The sequence below is a fragment of the Leptonychotes weddellii genome, chromosome 6 (genome assembly GCF_054177405.1).
Source record: "Leptonychotes weddellii isolate Sample4059 chromosome 6, ASM5417740v2, whole genome shotgun sequence".
In the NCBI taxonomy this organism is placed as follows: Eukaryota; Metazoa; Chordata; class Mammalia; order Carnivora; family Phocidae; genus Leptonychotes; species Leptonychotes weddellii.
This window is the reverse complement of record NC_138374.1, coordinates 20,631,821-20,654,965: the sequence shown is the minus strand read 5'-3', so window position 1 is coordinate 20,654,965 and position 23,145 is coordinate 20,631,821. Positions and strand designations below refer to the sequence as shown.

At 36.5% G+C, this 23,145-nt stretch overlaps 1 pseudogene; it reads left to right on the top strand.

Moving 5' to 3' along the window:
* LOC115939827 (large ribosomal subunit protein uL11 pseudogene) overlaps positions 1-21,019 on the top strand; it is a 52,001-nt pseudogene extending 30,982 nt beyond the window's left edge.
* Positions 21,020-23,145: the final 2,126 nt, after the last annotated feature.

Genomic DNA, 23,145 nt, shown 5'->3' with positions numbered 1-23,145 from the left:
TATACCCGCACATGGTATCATACAGAATAGAAGCACTCTAAAAAGCCCTCTGTCACATAGTTAACACTATTCCCTCCTTCCAAATTCCTGACAGCCACAATTTTTTTTTAACTGTCCCCAGTTTTACTTTTTCCAGGACATTAGCTAATTAGAACCACATGGTACATAACCTTTCATGTTGTCTTCTTTTATTTAGAAATATCCATCCATGTCATTTCATGACTTGATAGCTCATTCATTTTTACCACTGACTACTCCATTGTGAGGATATACCAGTTTGTTAATGCATTCACCTATTGAAGGACATCTTGATTGCTTTCAGTTTTTGGTGATTATGAATAAAGCTGTTATGAGCACATATAAGCACATATAACATTGCATGCAATGTTAAGAAGATTTCAAATCAATTGTGTAAATACCTAGGAGCACAATCACTGCATCATGTATGACTTTATTTAGCTTTGAAAGAAACTGAAAAGTGTCTTCCAGAATGGTTGTAACATTTTGAATTCTACCAGCGATGAATCAGAGTTCCTGTTGCTTCACAGTCTTGCAAGCAATTGGTATTTTCCTTTTTAATTCTCTTTTATTCATTATGTTCTTCTTCTTTCTTTTCTTGACATTAATATGTTAAAGAAACTGGATTTTTCTTCTCTGCTATTTTATGGATTTTTATGATTTGCATCCCCATATTTTTCTGTCCTCTATGTTGCTTGGAACTGATTATTAAATCTTGAAGTATAATCAGATTTATATTTGATTTTTTTTAAAGCATACATGATTTAATTCTTCCTTTACTATATTTGATTTTTTTGTCAAAACACTTCATAGGTTGTTTAATATGTTATCTATTGCCACCCAACTGCTGATATATAATTTTTGGTTGACTCTCTTTGTGACCTTAAGTCTGATCAATAAACTTAAGTGTAGTCATTCTGATGCATCATTTATAATCATTCTTATCAGTTTATTTTGTAATTGCCTTGATCTATGATTAAGGGTTATCTCCCATTTTTAACCAGTGACCCAATGGAAATTATTCTGACTTCAGTATTTTCACACCTGTTCTTAGTATTTGTTCAACTTCTCTTGCTATTGCAAAGCAATAGCTTTGCTGACAAGTATTAATTTTGAAATACCAAATATTAGTTTTCTAACTATAGGACACTCATTAGATTCAGATAGGACTCCTTGATGGGATTTTTTTTCATGCCCCACTATCCCATGGCAGTTCAATACCTTCCACCAATTTTACCTGCTCTGTACTCTTTAAATAATTGTGTCATTTTATGTCCTTACTTTATCTCTTTTGGACCACATTTATGCCTGATGGAACTCTCTATAAACTGTCTCACATCATAAATCACCACCTGAAGCTCTTTCATCATTCTTCTCTTTTCTAAACTGCCTCTGATATTTATTCATTTGACATCTTTCGATCAATGTGTTACCCCAAACCCAAAGCCATGTTGCAAAGGGACAATTAAAACTGACATCTATCTCAAGGGACTGTCTTAAAGATTAAAGGAAATAATATATATAAAGTTCCCATCACATTTTTAACATATAATACTTAAAAAGTGCTTGCTTTTAAGTCCCCCAATTTTATGACTTCTCTCAAGAAAACTTCACTGGTACATATAAAAAATGTATTTTTTTCAGGAGGTTGTTTAACACTGTATCGCTTTTCATTATAGAAAAAATCAGATGTATAATCACTTCTAATCTTAACCTGCAATAAAAATGGTTACAATTTTAACTTACCTCCTTCACTTTTTTTCTGCTTATTGTTTACATAGCTTAGCACATGCTATATATAAAATTTTGCATTGTGATTTTTCATTTAACTTGTCCTATAATTCTATAATGTTTTAACACACTTGGTGAATATAATGTTTAATGCTATACTATCTTTCATGCAATAATTTTGACACAATGCTGTCTCAATTATAATTTTTCAGGTCTATGGTCCTATTTTACCTAAATCCCCTAACTTGCATCAATATAATTCATATCCTTTCAAACTTAAAAACCTCTTTTGTCTTTCTTGGATCAAATATTCCCAAGGCAACCTCTCTTAAGAATCAAATACAACCAAGGCAACTGGGTGGCTTAGTTGGTTAAGTGTCTGCCTTCAGCTCAAGTTACAATCCCAGCGTCCTGGGATCGAGTCCGGGTTGGGGTCCTTGTTTAGCAGGGAGCCCGCTTCTCCTTCTGCCTGCCGCTCCCCCAGCTTGTGCTCTCTCTCTCTCTCTGACAAATAAATAGGTAAAATCCTTTAAAAATTTTTAAAAATCAAATACAACCGGGGCACCTGGGTGGCTCAGTCGTTAAGCATCTGCCTTCAGCTCAGGTCATAATCCAACGGTCCCGGGATCGAGGCCCGCATCGGGCTCCCTGCTCAGCGGGAAGTCTGCTTCTCCCTCTCCCACTCCCCCTGCTTGTGTTCCCTCTCTCGCTATGTCTCTCTCTGTCAAATAAATAAAAATAAAATCTTTTTAAAAATAAATAAATAAATAAAAATCAAATACAACCTAAAACTAGGAAATATCTTTTAAAAATATCTTTCTTCTAAGAAATGAAAAAAAAAAATTAAACATCAGAGAGCCTCTTAAACCAAATACAGCTTTTAGAGCTAAATTAAAGACCAGGTCCAAATTCTTTGTTTTACTTTGAGCTACCTGATCACTTTACTTCCAAATTCTATCACATTGGCATGCACTAATGTGTTAAATTTTTCACTCTTCTACACTGGTAAGAGTTTCTAGCCACAAAATTGTCTCTCTGAGACCTCAAATGAGGTATTAAAATTTGGCTCCTCTCAAAAGTGGGAGAAAAACTTAGTTTCATTTTAAACCCAAATGAACCAGAATAGCCTACTCTTTTCCAAACTAGATACTTTGCTGTTGATATTTTACTGTTTGAGACCTTAAGTAGTTTTCCACCCACAGGCACTACTCATTTTCCAGAAAATTTGAATTGATATAAATTTCACTAGAGACTATCACATATAATAAAATAAAAACATATTACAATCACTTCCTTTCCATAGTCTATTAATTTGGTAATCCTATCAAAAAGCTATTAAATCCCATCTGTCACAATTTTTTTTTATAAACCAATTCTATTTATTGTTCATGATTTTGTTACCTTTGAGAGGTTTTTACAGGTTCTTCTTTTTAATAGTTGTCCCATTATTGAAGGATTTAAGTTACATTCACTGAACCATAATTACCATGACAGCAATTCTTTCTACTCTGGAAAATTGATACAATGTTGGCATTCAATTCTGTCATTTCCCAGTTCTCAGTAAATTTTCATAAATAACCATCAGCAGTGGTTCAGTAAGTTTTTCAACAAAATCCATTAACACCTTAGATGGTAGATCATTCAGACCTTGCATGCTTATTTTGCCCAAGTGTACCCTTACCTGTTTTTAATCAACAGCTATTTTTGAAAGTATTATGTTACATTGAAATCTTAGAGTAAGAATAATGATTTTGTGTAAAGTAATTTCTTTGTGTGAAATAGAGTTCTCATATTTGTCCTGTACAATAAGAGTGGCTATATTCTGAGGAGTTACATAGGTAGGCTTATAACAAATAGTTTGAGGTTTGTGTTTACAGAGTAGCTCCTCCCTGGCTGTGAGTGCTCCAACTTATACCTTTCTCTCTTGGTTGTTCGGAAGACATCCTGTTATGCCACCAAAACATCTTTTGTTTCTGAATATGAAAATGAATCACATTTATCTGAATATATAATGGGCATTTTAGTAGGTTGGACAGCAACCCCCAAAAGAGAGAAGCTCATGACCTTACCTCCAAAATCTGTAAAGTTATCTTGTTTGGAAAATGTATGTTTGCAGATATTAGTAAGTTAAGGATCTTGGGATGAGATTCTTATTTAAGAGCCCTCATAAGAGAAAGGAGGAGGGTAGGAAAGAGACTTGAGACAGGAATACACAGAGGGCAAGATCATGTAAAGATTGGAGAAGAGATTAGAGTTATGTTGCTATAAGCCAAGAAATGCCAAGAATTGCTGGCCACCAACAGATGGCAGAGAGACATGGAATGATACTCCCTCTAAGCCTCCAGAGAGAACCAATTGGGTCGATACTTTGATCCTGAACTTCTAGCTTCCAAAACTTGTAGAGAGAGTACATTTCTGTTCTTTTTAAGCTAACCATTTTGAGGTAAATTCTTACAACAGTCATAGGAAACTAGTACATATCCTTTGGGAAAAAATGATAAAACTGTGGTCAATAATACTTAAATATACAAATCCATTTTTTAATCAATTTGTATTCAAGTAAAAGTGTGGGGTTATCTTTTAACTAGGATCTTTATAAAGCTGATATTTTTTGTGATGTTAGTTTTTCATTTCCAATGTTTTTTCAGAGTCCTACTCTTTTACGTACAATCTAATAGATTCACCTTGATGGTACACTGGAAAGGTGGAGATTTCCCCAGAACTGGCTAACATTATTGGTGCTCAGAGTCCATTACTTTAGCCATAGAAAAATAATATTAGTGAGGGATTTGAGAGTTCAGCTATTTGTTACTATTTGTTGCCCTCACTAGATATTATCACAATTCTGATCTCTACTCCATAGACTTTAAGAGGGTTGACTGCAAATGAATACTTGCAAAACTTTAAAAGTGATTTGATAGTGAAAAAAATGAAGGCCTCAGTTGAATCTAATTGCTCTATGAAGAAACTAAAATATTCATAAGTTGCACGTGTTTTACTGCAAAGTAATAAAGTAACTCATACAAAACTATTTTTCTAGGTCTTTAAAACATGGTGGATATAACCCAGTGCTCTTGATTTATCATAGTTCATTTGGAGCACCATAACAGGTAAAGTCATCTAACTGGCTTCCAAGCCAAGGCACTTCCTTTGAGCAATAGTTTTCTCACTTATGGGTGAGAATCTAGAAAACCATGTTGAAACTAGAATATTATATAAACCAAAAATTTTAACATTCAGTGATGGCAAAGGCACAAAGGAACTTCCAGATAGAGAATGGAGTGGAAAGGGGAGATGGAAGATCTCGATGAGAAAACAAGGAATCAATTTTATTTATTTATTTATTATTTTTTTAGGGAGGAAGAGGGGGTGGGGGGGCAGAGTGAAGGGAGAGAGAGAATCTTAAGCAGACTCCATGCTCAGCATGGAGCCCAAAACAGGGTTCGATCTCAGGACCCTGAGATCATGACCTGAGCCAAAATCAAGAGTCGGACACAACCAACTGAGCCACCCAGGTACCCCCAAGGAACCTTTTTAAAAGTGATCTGTGATGCAAAGCTAATTGTTGTGGACAAGACATAAGACCACCATTCATCAGTAGGTTAAGTGAAGAGAACAGAAGAAAACATCTACAGATGTTCAATAAAAACTCCAGACATAAGTTCATAAAGTAGTGATATCTACCACCATGACATATCAAATATACTATAAATGAAGATCTAGAAAAACAAAATACCATAAGGCTGTAACTGGAATTAAGTTTAGGTAGGTAACAGAAAACCTAAAACAATAGTACTTAAAGCAAAATAAAAATCTGTATTATATATATATTTTTTAAAATATGGTTGATCAATCCAGGCCTAGTATGTTACTTTGTTCCACAAAGTTTTCAGAGACCCACATTTCCTTTGGTATTCTACTCCACTATCATAAAGGAGTGACCCACATTCTAATGACCCAAGATGGAATTTGGATGATAAAATGATCAGCAATATTATTATATTCCAAGCTATAGAGTGGAAAAAATGAGGAAAACAGGTCAATAATGCCTGACATCTATCTCTTCAGGAAGTTCCTCAAAATTGATAGAGGATATGCTTATATCTCATTGGCCAGAACTCCATCATATAGCTGCACGGAGGCTGAACTTACTGCCTTAATTCTGAGCAACGATGGCCTATCAAAAAGTTGTATTATAGGAGCGCCTGGACGGCTCAGTCAGTTAAGCATCTGCTTTTGCCTCAGATCATGATCCTAGGTTCCTGGGATTGAGCCCCATGTTGGGCTCCCTGCTCAACAAGGAGCCTGCTTCTCTCTCTCTCCCTCTGTCCCTCCTCCCCACTCATGTTCTCTCTCATGTGCTCTTTCTCTCTCTCTCTCTCAAATAAATAAATAAAATCTTTTTTTAAAGAGTTATATTATAGAAAGGATGAATGAGCAGATAGTAGTTTCTGACATATGTGTAAATCCTGAAATAAGAAAATACCATTTCAACTATCACAATACACTAAAATTGACTACACATTTATTAAAAAGTAGATTTTCCAAAATAGAAATAGCACTCTAAAAATTATACTCAATACAATTAACACTTAATATCAAATGATAGAAAACAAAATGGTCTCTAATTTTAAGAGTAGAGAAAAATTATAACTGCAATAATGAAAACCTATCTTTGAGCAGTTAAAGCAGAGATCAATGAAAAAAATTAATGCTTTTAATATTTACATTGTAAACAGTAAGTGATGAGAAAAAATTAAATAGTAGCATTTAAAGCAAAGAGACAGCTGAACTGGCTATATTAATAGAAGACAAACTAGATTTTAGAACAAAGGAAATTAAATAGGATTGGAGAAACATTGCATAATGGTAAAAAAAAAAAATCTGTTCTCCAAAATTAGGTAACAATGTCAAATGAGTACCCACCTAATAACAGACTTTCAAAATACATGAAGCAGAAATTGAAAGAACTGAAGAGAGAAATGGACAAATCTGTAATTATAGTTGGAGACTTCAACATTTCTCTTCCCATAATCAAGAGCAGTAATTGAAAATTAGCAAAAATATAAAACTGAGCAGCATCAACTAATGAGATTTAATTGACACTTCTAGAACATCCAACTAACAGCAAAATACACTTTTTTTTTTCTAATTGCACATGAGACATCTACCAAAATAGACCATATTTTGGGCCATAAACTTTAACAAGTATAAAAAACTTGACATCATACAATGTTTTCTGAGTATATGAAATTAACCTAGTCAGTTAAAAAAAAGATAACAGAAATCTGAAAATATTTGGAATTTAAGCACTTACATCTAAATAATCTATGGGTAAATGTGAAAAGTCTCATGAATTATTGGAAAATATTTTAACTAAACAAATACGGAAGTACAGTATATCAAAATTTGTGGGATACTACTAAAGCAGTAAATAGGAAGAGTATGATAGCAACAAAGCTTCTATTAGAAAATAAAAGGGTGGAGGAAATGGAAATATATTGGTCAAACGGTACAAAGTTTCAGTTACACAGGATGAATAAATTCTGGAGCTCTATTTTACAGCATGGTGATTATAGTTAGCAATATTGTATACTTGTAGTTTGATAGGAATATCAATATTAAGTAGTCTCACTACAAGAAAAAAAGAAGTAACTAAGGTGATAGATATCTTAACTAGCTTAATAATGGTAATCATTTCACAATGTACGCAATTATCAAAATATCCAGTTGTACTACTTAAATATACACCATTTCTATTTGTTAATTATACCCCAATAAAATTGAGGGAGGGGGGAGTTTTCAAAGAAATAATCTTATTTTTTTCTTTCAAGTTTTTATTTAAATTCCAGTTCATTAACATACAGTGTAATACTAATTTCAAGTGTAGAATTTCGTGATTCATCATTGCATATAACACCCAGTGCTCATTGCAAGTGCCCTCCATAATACCCATCACCTATTTAACCCATTCTCCCACCACCTCCCCTCCAGTAACCCTCAGTTTGTTCTCAATTGTTAAGAGTCTATTTCCTGGGGGCACCTGGATGCCTCAGTCATTAAGTGCCTGCCTTGGACTCAGGTCATGATCCCTAGGTCCTGAGATTGAGCCCCACATCGGGCTCCCTGCTCAGTGGGGAGCCTGCTTCTCCCTCTCCCTGTGCCCCTCCGCCCCTCTCGTGCTCTCTTGTTCTCTCTCTCTCAAATAAATAAATAAAATCTTTAAAAAAAAAAAAGTCTATATCCTGGTTTGCCTCTCTTTCTTTCCCCTGCCGTATTCATCCATTTTGTTTCTGAAATTCCATATGAGTGAAATCATATGGTATTTGTCTTTCTCTGACTGATTCATTTCATTTAGCATAATACTGTCTGGCTCCATCCCCATCATTGCAAATGGCAAGATTTCATTGTTTTTGATGACTAATATTCCATTATATATATATATATATGTATATGTGTGTGTATGTGTACATATGTATATGTGTGTGTGAATGTGTATATAGCTACATCCCCATCATTGCAAATGGCAAGATTTCATTGTTTTTGATGGTTGATGGCTGAATAATGTTCCATTACACACACACACACCACATATTCTTTATCCATTCATCAGTCAATGGACATTTGGGGCTCTTTTCATCTATTGTTGATAATGCTGCTATAAACACCAGGGTGTATGTTCCCCTTAGAATCAGTATTTTTATATCCTTTGGGTAAATACCTAGTAGTGTAATTGCTGGGTTGTAGGGTAGTTCTATTTTTAACTTTTTGAGGAAACTCCATACTGTTTTCCAGAGTGGCTACACCAGCTTGCATTCCCACCAACAGTTCCCCTTTCTCTGCATCCTTACCAACAGCTGTTGTTTCCCGTGTTGTTAATTTTAACCATTCTGTGAGGTAGTATCTCATTGTAGTTTTGATTTGTATTTCCCTGATGATGAGTGATGCTGAGCATCTTTTCATGTACCTGTTGGCCATCTTTATGTTTTCTTTGGAAAAATATCTATTCATGTCTTCTACCCATTTTATATTTGGATTATTTCTTTTTTGCATGTTCAGTTTTATAAGTTCTTTATATATTTTGGATAATAACCCTTTGTCAGATATGTCATTTGCAAATATCTTCTCTCATTCCAAAGGTTGCCTTTCAGTTTTGTTGATTGTTTCCTTCACTGTGCAGAAGCTTTCTATTTTTATGAACTCCCAATAGTTTATTTTTGCTTTTGTTCCCCTGCCTCAGGAGACATATATACTAAGAAGTTGCTCCAGTGTCAAAGAGACTACTGTCTGTGTTCTCCTCTATCATTTTGATGGCTTCCTGTTATCACATTTAAGACTTTCATCCATTTTGAATTTGATTTTTGTGTATGGTGTAATAAAGTGGTCCAGTTTCATTGTTTTGCATTTTGCTGTCCAGTTTTCCCAGCACCATTTTTTGAAGGGACTGTCTTTTTTCCATTGGATATTCTTTCCTGCTTTGTCGAAGATTAGTTGACCATATCACTGTGGGTCCATTTTTGGGTTTTCTATTCTGTTCTATTGATCTATGTGTCTGTTTTTGTGCCAGGACCATACTGTCTTGATCACTACAGTTTTGGAATATAACTTGACATCCAGACTTGTGATGCCTCTGATTTTGCTTTTCTTTTTCAAGATTACTTTGGCTATTCGGGGTCTTTTGTAGTTCCATACAAATTTTTTAATTGTTTGCTCTAGCTCTGTGAAAAACACTGGTGGTATTTTGATATAGATTGCATTAAATGTGTACAGTGTTTTGGGTAGTATAGACATTTTAACAATATTTCTTCCTCCAATCCATGAGAATGGAACATTTTTCCATTTCTTTGTGTCACCTTCATTTTCTTTGACAAATGTTCTATAGTTTCCAGAATATAGACCTTTTACCTGTTTGGTTAGATTTATTCCTGGGTATCTTACAGGTTTTGGTGCAATTATAAATGGGATTGGTTCCTTGATTTCTCTTTCTGCTGCCTCATTACTGGTATATAGAAATGCAATAGGTTTCTGTACATTGATTTGTATCTGGCAACTTTACTGAATTCATGTATCAGTTCTAGCAATTTTTTGGTGGAGCCTTTTGGGTTTTCTATAAAGAGTGTCATGTCATCTGCAAATAGTGAAGGTTTTACTTCTTCCTTGTTAATTTGGATGCCTTTTATTTCTTTTTGTTGTCTGATTGCTGATGCTAAGACTTCCAGTACTGTGTTAAGTAACATTGGTGAGAATGTTCCTACCATAGAGGAAAAGCTCTTGGTTCTTCCCTATTAAGGATGATATTAGCTGTGGGTCTTACATATATGGCCTTTATGATGTTGAGGTATGTTCCCTCTATTTCTACTTTGTTGAGGGTTTTTATCAAGAAAGGTGCTGTACATTGTCAAATGCTTTTTCTGTATCTATTAGGACGATATTGTGGTTCTTTTCTTTTACGAATGTGGTGTATCACATGGCTGATTTCCAAATATTGAACCACCCCTGCAGCCCAGGAATAAATACCACTTGATCATGATAAAGGATGCTTTTAATGTACTGTTGGATTTGAACTGCCAGTATCCTGTTGAGAATTTTTACATCCATGCTCATCAGGGATATTGGCCTTTCATTCTCTTTTTTAGTGGAGTCTTTGTCTGGTTTTAGAATCAGGATAATGTTGGTCTCATATAATGAGTTTGGAAGTTCTCCTTCCATTTCTATTTTTTGTAATTGTTTAAGCAGAAGAGGTATTAACTCTTCTTTATATGTTTGGTAGAATTCCCCTTTGAAGCCATCTGGCCCTGGACTTTGGTTTGTTTGGAGATTTTTGATTACTGATTCAATTTCTTTCCTGTTATTTGTCTGTCCAAGTTTTCTATTAAGAAATAGAGGTTGGTAGCTTATATGTTTCTAGGAATTTATCCATTTCATCCAGATTGTCCAATTTGTTGGCATATAATTCTTCATAATATTTCTTATAATTGTATTTCTGTGGTGCTAGTTTTTATTTCTCCCCTTTCATTTGTGATTTTATTTACTTGGGTCCTTTCTTTTTTTCTTTTTGCTAAGTCTGGCTAGGGGTTTATCGGTTTTATTAATTTTTTCAAAGAACCAGTTCCGGATTACATTGAACTCTTCTGTTATTTTCTTTGTTTCTTTATCATTTATTTCTGCTCTTATATTTATTATTTCACTTCTCCTCTGGCTTTAGGCTTCATTTGTTGTTCTTTTTCTAGCTCCTTTAGGTTGCTCCTATAGGTTAGGTTGTTTGAGATTTTTCTTGCTTCTTGAGGTAGGTCTGTACTTCTATATACTTCCCTCTTGTGACCACTTTTGCTGCATCCCAAAAGGTTTTGGACAGTTGTACTTTCATTTTCATTTGCTTCCATGTATTCATTAATTTCCTAGTTGATCCATTCATTCTTTAGTAGGATATTCTTTAACCCCTATGTACTTATGATCTTTCCAAATTTTTTCTTGTGGTGAACTTCAAGTTTCCTAGCATTGTGGTTGGAAAATATGCATGATGTGATCTTAATCTTTTTGTACTTGTTGAGGCCGATTTGTGGCCCAGTATGAGATCCATTCTGAAAAAAAATGTTCCATGTGCACTCAAAAAGAATGTATATTCTGCTTTTTAGGATGAAATGTTCTCAATATATCTGTTAAGTCCATCTGGTCGTGTGTCATTCAAACCCATTGTTTCCTTGTTGATTTTCTTTTTAGATGATTTGTCCATTGCTGTAAGTGGGGAGTTAAAGTCCCCTATGATTATTGTATTCTTATCAATGAGTTCCTTTACATTATTGTTTTATATATTTGGGTGCTCCCATTTTGGGGCATAAAAATTTAGAACTGTTAGGTCTTCTTGTTGGATAGACCCCTTTATTATGATATAGTGCCCTTCTTCATCTCTTGTTACAGTTTTTGGTTTAAAATCTAGTTTGTCAGAGTATTGCTACTTTAGCCTTCTTTTCATGTCTTTGCATGATAAATGTTTCATTATTCCCTAACCTTCAATCTGCAGGTGTCATTGAGTCTAAAGTGAGTCTCTTCTAGGCAGCATATAGATGGGACTTTTTATCCATTCTGACATGCTATGTCTTTTGATTGGAGTATTTAGGCCATTTATATTCAGAATAATTATTGATAGTTATGTATTTAGTACCATTTTATTACTTTTTTGTCATTGTTTCTGGAGATTTTCTATGTTCCTTTCTAGTCCTTGTCACTTTTGGTCTTTCCTTCCCACTCAAAGAGTCCCTTTAATATTTCTTGCAGGGCTGGTTTAATGGTCACAAACTCTTTTAGTTTTTGTTTGTTTGGGAAACTCTAGCTTTCCTTCTATTCTGAATGATAGCTTTGCTGAATAGAGTATTCTTGGCTACAGATTTTTCCCATTCAGCACACTGAATATATCAGGCCACATCCTTCTGGTTTGCCAAGTTCTTGTGGAGAGATCTGCTGCTAGCCTTATGGGTCTTCACTTATAAGTTAGGAACTTCTTTTGTCTTGATGCTTTTAGGATTTTTTTTATCACTATTATTGCAAATTTAACTACATTATGTCTAGGTATTGGCCTGCTTTTGTTGATTTTGATGGGAGTTCTCTGTACCTCCTGGATTTGGATCTCTGTTTCCTTCCCCAGCTTAGGGAAGTTTTCAGCTCTTATTCCCACAAATAAGCCTTCTGCTCCCTTTTCTCTCTTTTTCTGGGACTCCTTATGATATGAATGTTATTACATTTTAAGAAGTCACTGAGTTCCCTAAGTCTACTCTTGTGATCCATCATTCTTTCTCTTTTGTTCAGTTTCCTTACTGTCCATTAATTCTATCTTCTGTGTCACTTATTCATTCCTCTGCCTCTTCCATCCTTGTAGTCATTACATCCAGTCAGTTTCTAATCTCAGTTATTGTATTTTTCATTTACTGATTATATTTTTTAGCTCTTTTATCTCTGCAGTAAGGGTCTCCCTGATGTCTTCTATGCTTTTCTCAAGGCTAGCGAGTATCCTTATGATTGTTGCTTTAAAATCTGCATCAGGCATATTACTTCTACCTGTTTCGATTAGATCTCTGGCCATGACCTTTTTTTTGTTCTTTCTTTTGGAATGAATTCTTCTCTCATGGCATTTTGTCTAGGTCTCTTTCTTCTTTGGTGTGTTAGAAAATCCTATTATTTTTTTTTTCTGCTCCTGAGAGTAATAGCTTTATGAAGAAGATGTCATATAATGTCCAGGGCCTGGTGCTTCACAAAGTGTCTGGTCTGTGCTACATGCACTCTGCTGCTGTGTTTTGGCTGCTCTATCCCTTAGGTCAGTCCTCTGCAGAGATTTTCCTTGCCTGCAATGGTCAGTGTTTGGACCTTGGCCACAGTGTGGTGAGTTGTAACCAGATGTGTTCTGGTCTGCTTGTTAAATGACACCTGATGCTATTTCCACCAGAACTAAAGCTTTGCAGAACTCTCTGGTCAGTAGACATGGTGTGTGCAGGTTTGTGCTGGTCTTCTGGGGAAAGGGCCCAGCACATTGGTACTTAGGCACACTTGCCCAAGAAAAGCAGTACCAGTGGAGCACAGGGGGCAAGACTTGGTGTAAGCAAGTTAGGCAGTCAGTATTGGCACTGTGCTGTTTACTTAAGTTGGCTTTTGCTGAGGGTGGGGGAGGGAAATGGTACCAGTCATCTCCTTTGTTCCTGGAGAGGGGAGTCCATGCTTGCTGCTCTCAGGGAACCCTCTCAGAAGAGCAAATAATAACCCCTTGTGCATCCTAGGCATTTTTCAGATTGCTGTTTTCACACTGTCTGCAGGTTGTTTGCCTGCCTGGAACAGCACAGAGTGCTTTAGGCTCTATCTTACCCAGGCTGGCTGAGTTTTAAAACTCCAAACTTTAGTGACCTAGTATAGCGAGGACCTGCACTGGTCTTCTAGGGGAATGTATCACCATGCTGGGAATGATGCAGGTATGGCCCAGAAGGGCAGCCATACCAGTGCACAGGGGTATGGAATTTGGAGCAAAGTAGGCTAAACAGCCAGTGTCTGGGTTAGCTGCCCTCAGCAGGTGTTTCTGTGCCTATCAAAGCAATAATCTCAGATTTTATCTTAAAAAAATAAGAAAAAAGTAGAACAAAATGAATCCAAAGCAAAGAGAATAAAACAATGAAGTGTAGAAACTAATGAAATTCAAAAATGAAAAACAGATTCTTGAAAAGACCAGTAAAATTGATAAATCTCAAGCAAGACTAACCAGAGAAAAAATACAAATTATTCATATTAGAATTGAAAGCAGACTACTACTAGAGAGCCTAAAAATACTAAAACCATAATGAAAGAATACTAAAATAACTCTGTACACTTAACGATTGAGATTAAGTAGTCCAGTACCTTGAAAGCCACAAATTGTCCAAAACTCAAGAGACCCTAGATAACCTGAATTGTCCTGTAATTGTTAAATATATTGAAATGATGGTTAAAATCCTTCTAAAATAGGAATCCTTAGGCCCAGACAGTTTCAGTGGTGAATTCCACCAATTGCCAAATAAGAAATATCAGTTCTACATGAACTTTTCCAACCAGTCTTAAGCAAGGGAATACTACCTACTCATAAAATGAGGCCAAAATTAATGATATCAAAACCAGACAAAAGGGTACAATAAAATAATGCTACAGGAGAATGTATCTTATGAAAAGATGCCAAAGTCCTTAACCTAATAGAAGTGAATCAAATTTAGCAACATATAAAAATAATACATGACAATCAAGTAGAGTTTAATCCAAGAAAGCAAGACTGATTCAACATTCAAAAATCAATGTAATCTAATGGACTATTACTCAGTTATCAGAAAGGATGAATACTTACCATTTACATCAACATGGATGGAACTGGAGGGTATTATGCTGAGCGAAATAAGTCAACCAGAGAAAGACAATTATCATATGGTTTCACTCATATGTGGAATATAAAAAAACAGCACAGAGGATCATAGGGGAAGGGAGGGAAAATGAAATGGAAAAAATCAGAGAGGGAGACAAACCATGAGAGACTCTTAATTACAGGAAGCAAACTAAGGGTTGCTGGAGGGGAGGTGGGTGGAGGGATGGGGTAATTGGGTGATGGGCATTAAGGAGTGCACGTGATGTGATGAGCACTGGGTGTTATATGCAACTGATGAATTACTGCACTCTACAATTGAAACTAATGATGTACTATATGTTGGCTAGTTGAATTTAAATTTTTAAAAAATCAGTGGAATCTACCACATTAATAGTCTAAAAGGAGAAAAACTATATAATCATGTCAGCCCATGATAAAAAAAGCTTTTGACAATTCAACATCTATGATAAAAATTTTCAACAAACTGTAATTCCTTAAAAAAATGATCAAGAACATCTATGCAAAAACAAAACCTACAGCTAGCATCATCCTTGGTTATAAAAGACTTAATATTCTTCTCCTATTATCAGTATCAAGGCAAGGTTTTCCATTCTTACTATTACTAATCAACCTTCTATGAGAAGTCCCAGCCTAAGAGTAAGTCAAGAGAAAGAAAGAAAAGGAATGCAAATAGGAAAAAATAGGTGTCCCTATTTACAGATGACATTGTCTACCTAGAAAATGTCAACAAATCTACCAAAAAGAAACTTCTAGAACTAATCTGAGTTTAGCAAGGTCACAAGATGCAAGGTCAACAAAATTAATCATATCTCTATATACTATTAATGTATGATTATATACTGATATTTAGTAAATAATCTCATTTAAAATAATTTCAAAATGTTTTGTTATAAATGTAAGAAAACACGTACAGGATCTATGTGCCGAAAACTACAAAATGCTGATAAAAGAAATCAAAGATGATCAAAATAAATAAAAGGATACACTATGTTGGTAGAGTTGAAGATTCAATGAAGTTCAGAATCTGGCAGAAATCTACAAATAAGTCTAGATAACTGAAACTCAGTTTTTCATATTCTCCTTTCTAACTTCAGTCCAAATTTAAGTCCTGATCATAAAAAAAAGGCAAGAGAAAAGGAAGAGTCTGCCTCAGTAAAATGTTTTGCAACTGCTTGTGATCACTGACAAATATAAAATGGTTGTCCTTGGTTGGATAAGGTCAAGTTAAGAGCTTTGGAAGCATTTGTGAAACAAGAAAATCGATAGTTTTGTGTATTTGGTGTCTCCTCTGCAAGCAGAGTCACAGAAGAAAAACAATGCCATTTTGTATGTAGTGTTCTACAGGAGATAAATCCTTTCAAATGATCTAGCTGGAGGTATACATTATCTGAGAATTGGCAATATAGCACGAGCTAATAAGTCATTTCACTTGACCTAAAAACGTGTAGAGAAGATGCGATAAAATGGCACCTAATGCACACTCTTTTGATGTGCATATTTTACTTAGATGACTGATGGCTTTTTTCACTCCTTCTCTGTAACATAAATTTAATGTACTATTTCAGATATGGGAAGCAATTTTTTTTCTCACAATTCAACCACATTGAAAATATTAAATGTCAACAAGTTTTGTTGGTGGTGGTTTTCATTTGGTATCAGTAATGCATTTCCCATGTGGTTGTCCCACATCCAAGTGGAATGTCCCCACACATTCACTCTTGGATTTACTTCAACATGCAAGCATAGATCCAAAATATATTTGCTAGTAAGAATAATTCACAAACCTGGGCGCCTGGGTGGCTCAGTTGGTTAAGCGACTGCCTTCGGCTCAGGTCATGATCCTGGAGTCCCGGGATCGAGTTCCACATCGGGCTCCCTGCTCAGCGGGGGGTCTGCTTCCCCCTCTGCCCTCTTCCCTCTCGTGCTCTCTGTCTCTCATTCTCTCTCTCTCTCAAATAAATAAATAAAATCTTTAAAAAAAAAAAAAAAGAAGAATTCACAAACCCTTATAAAGTCTCCCTTTACAATATAACTCACATTTATTATGCCCTTTACATTCCAACCGTTGCTATCTTAACTCAGGTCCTACATGCTCCTGTCTTATCTCCCTAATACTAGCCCTTTAAGACATGTTCCCAGTCTATTCTTTCCCAGCTCCAGGGCAACTTATATATAAATGCTAGATTTTTTAAAACACTGTTCTATTAATAGTTTTCTTTCTTCAAATTAGTGGTTCTTTACTATTCTTTCAATCAATCAACACCAATGCATACATTCAAAACCCTCTGTAATCTGGCCCAAGTCTGTCCCATACACACACATACTCTAAACTCAGCCACACTGAACTGTTTTTCATTTCCTGAACGTATTTGGTTCATTTTCATAAGTTACTGCTATACATAAAGTTCTCTCCCTTCTAATTTAATCTGTATCAATTTAAAAGTTTCTATTCATTAAGGCAAATTTCAAATGCACTTTCCCCCATGAAGCCTTCTCTCATCACTTCACAGACACAGGTGATCTTTCAGGTCTTATCACTTATGTAATATTTTCCATTTAAGTTCTGTGGTAACCACTGGCCAAACACTGAACAAAATCAAGTTCTTGCCCATTTTCTATCCCTTAGTGATTACAAAGGTCACAGTCTCCTTTCTAGAAACTAGGGCTGCTTAGTCTATATCTCATACACAGCAGTATTCAACAAAAACATGTGGAGAGATGGAATATGAAATCACCCATGATCTACCCAGATTTATAATACATGATTTCTTTCCTAACACATAAAATACTTAAATTTAATATCTTTAACAAATTTTCTCTCACAGAAAACCCATTTTAAACTTTACATATCTCTCTGGGAGAGACAAAGGATTAATTTCCTGGGGCACCTGGGTGGCTCAGTTGTTAAGCGTCTGCCTTCGGCTCAGGTCATGATCCCAGGGTCCTGGGATCAAGCCCCGCATCGGGCTCCCTGCTCGGCGGGAAGCCTGCTTCTCCCTTTCCCTCTGCCCCTGCTTGTGCTCTCCCTCTCTCGCTGTTTCTCTCTGTCAAATAAATAAATAAAATCTTTAAAAAAAAAAGGTTAATTTCCTGATATTTTATCAGATTCCTGTTTTTGCTAAAAATTGAGTTCCTTCATAGGAGAGCTCTTTACAGGTATATGAAGCGGATCTGAACAGATATAAAGTGAAGGGCAGTCCCTGAAGACAAAGGTCTCCTGGCTTCAACACTAATGAGAGGTGTGGTGCACAATAAGAAACAGACATTATATATAATGAGTGAGGAAAGCTAGAGAGGGATAGAATGTTAACACATGAAGGAAAATAATAGCAGAAGTAAGTCTTCAATTCTAAGAATGGCCCATAAAAGGAGTATGCTAAAAATGGCAGTTGTACATTTGAAACAAATGGTCTTCCCCAGATAGTAGGAAATGGGAATTTAAAGAGAGCTAATATTTACCTGGTTCCAACTATATGCTATGCACTTATATCCATTATTTTATTTGGTCTCCATGGAATATAGATATCATTACCCTCCTTGCATAGAGACAAGTGGTGATGTTGATACATTTTTTAAAGCACAGGCTGTTAGAAATGATGTAACAAGGATTTGAAATCAGTTCTGGCTGGTATTAATTCTATGCTCATTTCAGTACATCGTGTCAATCTAGCAGAGGTTATTTTTCCAGGATTGTTTAAGACATGACCAAATTGTGGCACATTAAGATTAGGAGGGGGTAACTATGTAGACATTAATAGTTGATGATAGTACTCTGAGTCCAGATTCTGCATCAGCATTTTTTACATAGTAATAGGAGTGGCCACTAAAAGTAAGAGTTCTTGGGGCACCTGGGTGGCTCAGTCGGTTGAGCATCCAGCTCTTGGTTTCAGCTCGTCATGATCTCATAGGTTGTGGGATCAAGCTCCACCTCGGGCTCTGTGCTGAGTGTGCAGTCTACTTGAAGATTGTCTCCCTCTGCCCCTCTTCCCACTCACACACACGCACTCTCTTGCTCTCTCTCGCTCTCTCTCAAATAAATAAATGAATCTTTAAAAAACAACGACAACAAGAAAATAATAAGAGTCTTTGTGTAAGTTAAACTTATGGAACATTCCTAATGCCAGTTACTTTTCTCGCAGCAATGAAATGAGCACTGTGATCACAGAGATTCTCTGGCCTGGAAATTATGTCAACATTAACAACAACCAGTTAACATAATGAAAATTGAAACTCGTTTATTCTTAAACAACATTTTTTAAACATGGACATCTGAAGAAATCTATTACGGAGGCATTTTTTTTTTTTTTTTACATACACACTTCTCAACTAGTTCGCTACAAAACTCATTATGAGAATTTACAATAATCACTAGTACTCAGCACATTGTAAGGGCTGAGCCCTGGACCAGACTTTTATATATCACCCCTAATGAAGTCTGGTTACAACATTTGAAGCTCCCTCATGTCCAGATCAGCGGGGTTCATTTGACTGATCACTGTGACCACAAAAGTATTCCCTTCCTCCCCAGTTTGTCTCTTCATAGCTTCTCCAAAATCACCACAAGTGTTTGAAGAGGGCTTTTCCAAACAGAATATTCTGCAGTCAAAGCTACATGCTATCCACCAGAAATTCCCATATGGTTTCCTTGACTCCGTTTGTAAGAAATCAAAACAGCGGGTGCCTGGGTGGCTCAGTTGGTTGGGCGACTGCCTTCGGCTCAGGTCATGATCCTGGAGTCCCAGGATCGAGTCCTACATCGGGCTCCCTGCTCGGCAGGGAGTCTGCTTCTCCCTCTGACCCTCCCCCCTCTCATATGCTCTCTTTCATTCTCTCTCTCAAATAAATAAATAAAATCTTTAAAAAAAAAAAAAAGAAAAGAAATCAAAACAGCAGAAGCCCTGTGGCCACCTGTACAGCTACTTAAATTAGGTAAGACACCATCCCTGTATAGTTACTTAGCAATTACAGAATGTATGGTAATTAAAAACTGGGCCTATTCGTGGACTAATCAGTTCCTCCCTTATCTTTCTTTTCTTTGGGGTATAAATCAAATTTATCAAATTTATCAATTCACTTTGCTTAAAATATTTCTGTGCATTGCTTGTTTTCCTAGAATATCTAAAATACAAAATGTCAGGGCGCCTAGTGGCTCAGTCGGTTAAGCATCTGCCTTGGGCTCAGGTCATGATCCCTGGGTCCTGGGATCGAGCCCCGCATCGGGCTCCCTGCTGCAAGGGAGGCCTGCTTCTCCCTCTCCCACTCCCCCTTCTTGTGTTCCCTCTCTTGCTGTGTCTCTCTCTGTCAAATAAATAAATAAAATCTTAAAAAAATAAAAAAGTCTATATCATGGGGGCAGGGGCTGGTGGACATTGAAATAAAACAACAAAACGCAATTCTCATTATTAAGCAGTAGTTACAGTCTATAAAGTCACCACAAACACTGAATTAATGAATACTGAACCACTGCTCCTAAGGGAAAAGAGTTTAGGTACCTGCAAGCTTCTGATCACAACATTTTCATCAAGCAATCAATACATAACCTTGCTTTATGTGTGTTTCTGTTTAGAAACACCTTATTTAATATATATTATTCATTCATTAACACTGAACTCAGGGCCAGCAACACTAACTCATGCCTAAACAAAGCTTATTTAATACAGGTATTTTCTCTTTAAGGAACACTAGAACCACTTAAGCTGTTTTAAACTGTGAACTCACCAACAACAGACAAAAATGAGAAAAATCTGCTTTTGGCTTTCGGCTCGGGGAGGCAAAGGTGCAACTTTCTCCGGTCGTCCCGAATCCGGGTTCATCTGACACCAGCCACCTCCACCGTGCCGCCTAAGTTCGACCCCAACGAGATCAAAGTCATGTACCTGAGCTGTGCCAGTGGCAAAGTCGGTGCCACGTCTGCCCTGGCCCTGAAGATCGGCCCGCTGGGTCTGTCTCCAAAAAAGTTTGGTGATGACATCGCCAAGGCAACCGGTGATTGGAAGGGTCTAAGGATTATAGTGAAACTGACCATTCAGAACAGACAGGCCCGGATTGAAGTGGTACCTTCTGCCTCTGCCCTGATTATCAAAGCCCTCAAGGAACCACGGAGAGACAGAAAGAAGAAGAAAAACATTAAGCACAGTGGAAATATCACTTTTGATGAGATTGTCAATATTGCCCTACAGATGTGACACCGATCTTTAGCCAGAGAACTCTCTGGAACCATTAAAGAAATCCTGGGGACTGCCCAGGCTGTGGGCTGCAATGTTGATGGCCGCCACCCTCATCACATCATAGATGACATCAACAGCGATGTGGTGGAATGCCCAGCTAGTTAACTACAAAGGAAAATGTTTCAATAAAGGATCATTTGACAACCAAAAAAAAAAAGAGAGAGAGAGAAATCTGGCACTAACAGACTGCAGGGACAGTTGTTTGCAGTTTGAGAGCTGAAGTAAGAAAGCAGAGCATCCGTTGTCCGACCTCAGCTGGACATGCATGCATCATACACTCCAATTTTTCACCACTTTGCACATGTCTGTGAATGGCCATGAAAACGCTGCAAGTATTGATTTGGGGATTACAAATCCATTTTATCAAGTAGGAGAATTCACAAATGTGTAAGCTGTGAATAATGGAACATCAGCTATAATTACCGATGATTGCAAGGATGAGAAATACTAAGAAAAATTTAAAGGCAGAGGAAGGAGAATGAATGTGTTAGTCCAGATGGCTTGGTCAGGGAAGGTCACTCAGAGGAAGTAAAATTTCAACAGTTAAATAAAATGAAAGACAAATCGAGTAGGTATTTGTGGGGAAGAACATACCCAACAAAGAGAAGACCAAGTGCAAAATCTGGGGGAGATGTGCTTGGAGTTGGATGTGGACACAGAAGTAGCAGACGCTATAACAGTTTGGGGTGGAAGGGTAAAAGCAAGCCATGTATGAGGTCATTACTGGGTCTCTGTTACCTAGAATAAGATGGAAAATCACAAGAGGGTTTGGCCACAATTATATCAAATTCTAAATGTTTAAATGCCCTTGCTGGCTGCTCTATGGAAAATAGACTCTAAGGGTCAACATTGGAAGGTGAGACCAATTGGGAGTAAGTCCAATATTCCAGATAAGAAAACTTGATGGCTTAATGTAGCCCAAAAGTAGAGATAATATTTAGAAGCTATGGAACTGGAATATATTTCAGGTTTACCATTAACAGAATATATTCTAGATTGGATTTAGCAAAGTACAGTGAGACAGAATGAGGGAAATAAGGAGGGAGAAGGATTACAGAGGACTGGAAGATTTTTAGCCAGATCAACTAGAATGAAGTTAGTATTCTGTGGATGGAGGAGGGGAGAAGAAGAATAGACTGGGAGAGACATGGATGGTAAGAGGAAAAAAAGTTCTGTTTTTAACAGTTAATTTAAAGTACCAAATCATCAGCCCAGTGAAGATGTCATCAAGGAGATATATATCTGAAGTTTAAGAAACAGGCCCACAGAAAAGATAATTTGTGAGTCAACAGTTTATACTTGACATTAGTGCCTTAAGACTGAGGTAATTGATTAGGGAATACCAAAGCAGGAGGTGTGAAGAGGTCAGAGGACAAAGGAAGGCAAGTTTCAAGAGGGTCGGGATCTTATCTGCCTTATAACCCTTAAGCCTATCATCATTTTCAGGGCACCTGGGTGGCTCAGTCGGTTAAGAATCTGACTCTTAATTTCAGCTCAGGTCATGATCTCAGGGTTGTGAGATCAAGCCCCACGTATTTGAAAATACATTAATATTTTGTACCAAAAACATGATACACAATATATTTTTATTTAGCTTTTTCAAATATCTTGTAAATATATTTTCCATGTGTCTATAGAGACAGAGAGAATAACTGCAGTAGCGAAGGACTTTGGATTAGGTTTTTTCCCTTAATTTCATTTTATTTTAACAGAATTCATATATTCTGAGGCCTTGTGTATTGTTCAGAAGAATCGGTTTCTATAAATCTAGGTTGATGATTAGGGTAAAAAAGAATTGCCTCCAAAATGTCAGTCAAACAGAGGAAGTTTATTCTCCTGTTTGACTTTCCACACCCACTCCTGAAAGTAACAGCTTCCTGAAATAACAATGGTAATTACTGCTGTTGTTACCAATGTTGTGAGCTGGTACAGAAGCAATTTTAAAATGTTAATTCTTATGTTGGCTCATCAGCATTTCATCTTTTTTCAAAGGTTATCCTATCCTCCTAATTGAGCAGCCTTCTCAGGAGAATGAACCCGTCTGACTCATCATTAGAATACAGCCTTAGAGACATCAAAAGGAAAAATAAAAGAGATAAGGCAGCGCAGGGCCCTGTTGTAGCCTCTTCCCCATTGCACTGTATGTATCAGAGATTTAAAATTTCCAAAATAAAAGTGTTGTCTTGAAGATTTCGAAATCAAAATGCAATGATAACTCTCCCTGACCTTATCTCTACATTTTCTTGGGCAGCTGGGCACCTCTCAGCATACTCAGGACTTGTA